The following is a 2,778-nucleotide window of genomic DNA, read 5'->3' on the forward strand; positions in this document are numbered from 1 at the left end:
CCTCTAGCTAGCTCCCCCACTCAATGTCCTGGTGTGTCCTCTTCCTCTCACGCCAGTAGAGCTATTGTGTGTTCGTTAGGAGAGATAAGAGGACAGGGGGGGGAGAGAGAACGAGGGAGAAGGAGGGGGAGAGACTCATCGAGAGAGAGAGAAAGAACGAGGGAGGAGAAAAAGAGAGACTCACCATAGCGCTTAAATCAGAAATAGGTCACAAGTGTCATGGAGTATACTGCCTCCCTCACATCATCTGCCCTGATGCAACCCACTGTCAGATTTATCTGATTTGCTCCGTTATAACTGGTGGTGTTGCAAGAGAGAAAATGGAAAGAGGGAGACGTAGGCTAGCTACCAAATATTTGGTGAGTAATTGCCTAGAGTCCTCATTAAGCTCTCCTCTTCCCCCATTGTGCTATCAGTTAATGTTAGGTTACCCGATGTTAATTAAGCTGTGACTGTCTGTTATAAAACATACACTTGTAACACACTTTAATCAGACGCATAACACCAGATACTGGCATTTATGCAGTGCTCTATCAAAATACACCATGTGCTGGTTTTACATAATTTACAATTGGATCGGTTTGAGGGGAATAAAATATATAGGCTTGGCTGTGTCTGTGTATCGATACATCAAAACCATCTCTCCTTCCTGTTTTCCTCCTCCCTCATCTCCCTTTCATCTGGAACCAATGTCCCTCGCCTGTGTTGTCCCCGGAGGGAACACTTTGCTCCGCGCGCATCACAGCTTGAGCCCTCACAATGAGCGCTGTAGCCATCACCCTCAAGCCACAGGCGACGTTACACAAAACACTCCATCGTAATACTTTTTATGGAATTCAAAAGTAGAAAGTAGAGAGAAGAGTTGCTATGCTCGTTCACTGCAGTTTGAGTAAGTGTCCTGGAGAGCCAAAAATGTCCTTAGCGAGAACAGATTTGAGGCAACAGTAAATTATTAATTGCCTTTTAGAAGCCTGACTAACATGAATAAAGTATAAACATCTATTTGAAACGGAGGGTAAAGTCCCTGAACTGTGTTGTAGTCATGAATGCATACATGCAATAATACTAGGCAAATCCAGACATTTTTAAAGGGGCACCGCGAAATCGGATAATTATGTTGAAAGATCTAAGGGGGAAGGGCCGGGGTGAGACGGTAAAAACACATCTGGAATAAATATTTCTGGAATTGCTCAAAAAAAGGAGGGTGTTCGAGGAGAATGAAGGGATGAAAAGGAGGGAGGAGTAGAAAGTGAGGGAGGAACCCGGGCTAGACGAATAGAGAGAGAAATAGGTTTTTTTAAGTCCAAAGGAGATGACTCCATCCCAAATAGCACCCTATTCCCTACAAAGTGCCTATGGCCCTGGTCAGAGCAGTGCACTATATAGGGTGCCATTTGGGATGCTGCCAAGAACAAAGACAGTAAGTCATACATAAGCAGAGTCATGCGCTTAATTTCCTTAAGGAGGAGAGGGGGAGGAAAGAGGAGAGAGTAGAGAAGGAGGGAAGAGGGGAGTAGAGAGGGGGAGGAAAGAGAAGAGAAGGAGGGAAGAGGGGAGTAGAGGGGGAGGGAAAAGGAGAGCTGTCTGAACGGAACATGTCCACTCAGACAAACACTAATACACAAAAATATGTGCACACTCTCGCTCACATTCAGACACACACACACGCTCTCTGGATAACAGCTTTGCTATAATCTAAACACACACAACGACCCAAAATACTCTCAGAAATACACACACCAGTTGTGCTACCCCCAACCATCACAGCTAATCTACTAGTGACTCCATCTAGCATCTGCAGCCTTTTAAGAAACCATCCAAGTATGTAAATTCTACTTATGCCTTCTGTCTTTGTCAAATGGACAAATTAATGGGCTATTTCTGTTTAGAGGAGAAGCTGAATAAAAGCAGAGGACAAACTGAAGGAGGGAAAACGAGAGTGAGAGGGAGAGAGCAATCAGGAGAAAGTAACAAGATGTCTTGAAGTCAACAGATGGTGAAAGGAGGGAGGGGAGAGGGGGACTCCGGGGGGGGGTGAAAAAGGACCCAAAACAGAGGTATGGGTTGAGAAGGGCATGGTGTGTGTGTGTGTCAACGTGAACAGGAGTTCAGTTACTTCCAATGGTCCAAGTTTCTCACTCACATCACCAGTTCACAGGATTGTGGTAATCCCTTGTACACATGGACCCAGTGCCCTCCCAAAACCACAGGTTGTGTGCGTGTAGTGGTGATTCTTTACTTTCACAGGACACCTGGTTATTCACTCATCATTTGATACAGGATCACTTTATGGAGTCGACTCCAAGTTGAAACCACATCAAATTTTATTCGATTTTTCCCAAAGAACATGAGGGCCAAGAAGGCATGAGCCACTCAAAGAGGATGTGACTCCATTTCAACCACAGAGCCCTTACATTCTAAGCCTCACAGCCAGCCGGAGGATCCAATAGTGTATTCCAGCACTCTATACTTCCCATTCTTGTCCCTTGACACAGAATACCTACACTTATAGTCCTATGCTTTTAGAGGGGCTTTAACTGGTTTTAGTGGATGTTGCCTGTATGTGCAGCTCTTGGATCAGTTTGAACTGTTCCTGCTGATGGTTGATGCTAGAACTGGGGCAGGAAAATCGGATTCTAGATCAGTTTATCAAGACAATGTCGACCTGTAATGCACAGATAACAAATGAACCCCTGCTACACAGAACCCAAAATAAACAACTTGGGGTTGAGTCAGTGAACCTGGTGGAGGAGACAGTCATCATCCTCTGAGAGAAAT

This window comes from Oncorhynchus keta, chromosome 10 (genome assembly GCF_023373465.1).
Source record: "Oncorhynchus keta strain PuntledgeMale-10-30-2019 chromosome 10, Oket_V2, whole genome shotgun sequence".
In the NCBI taxonomy this organism is placed as follows: Eukaryota; Metazoa; Chordata; class Actinopteri; order Salmoniformes; family Salmonidae; genus Oncorhynchus; species Oncorhynchus keta.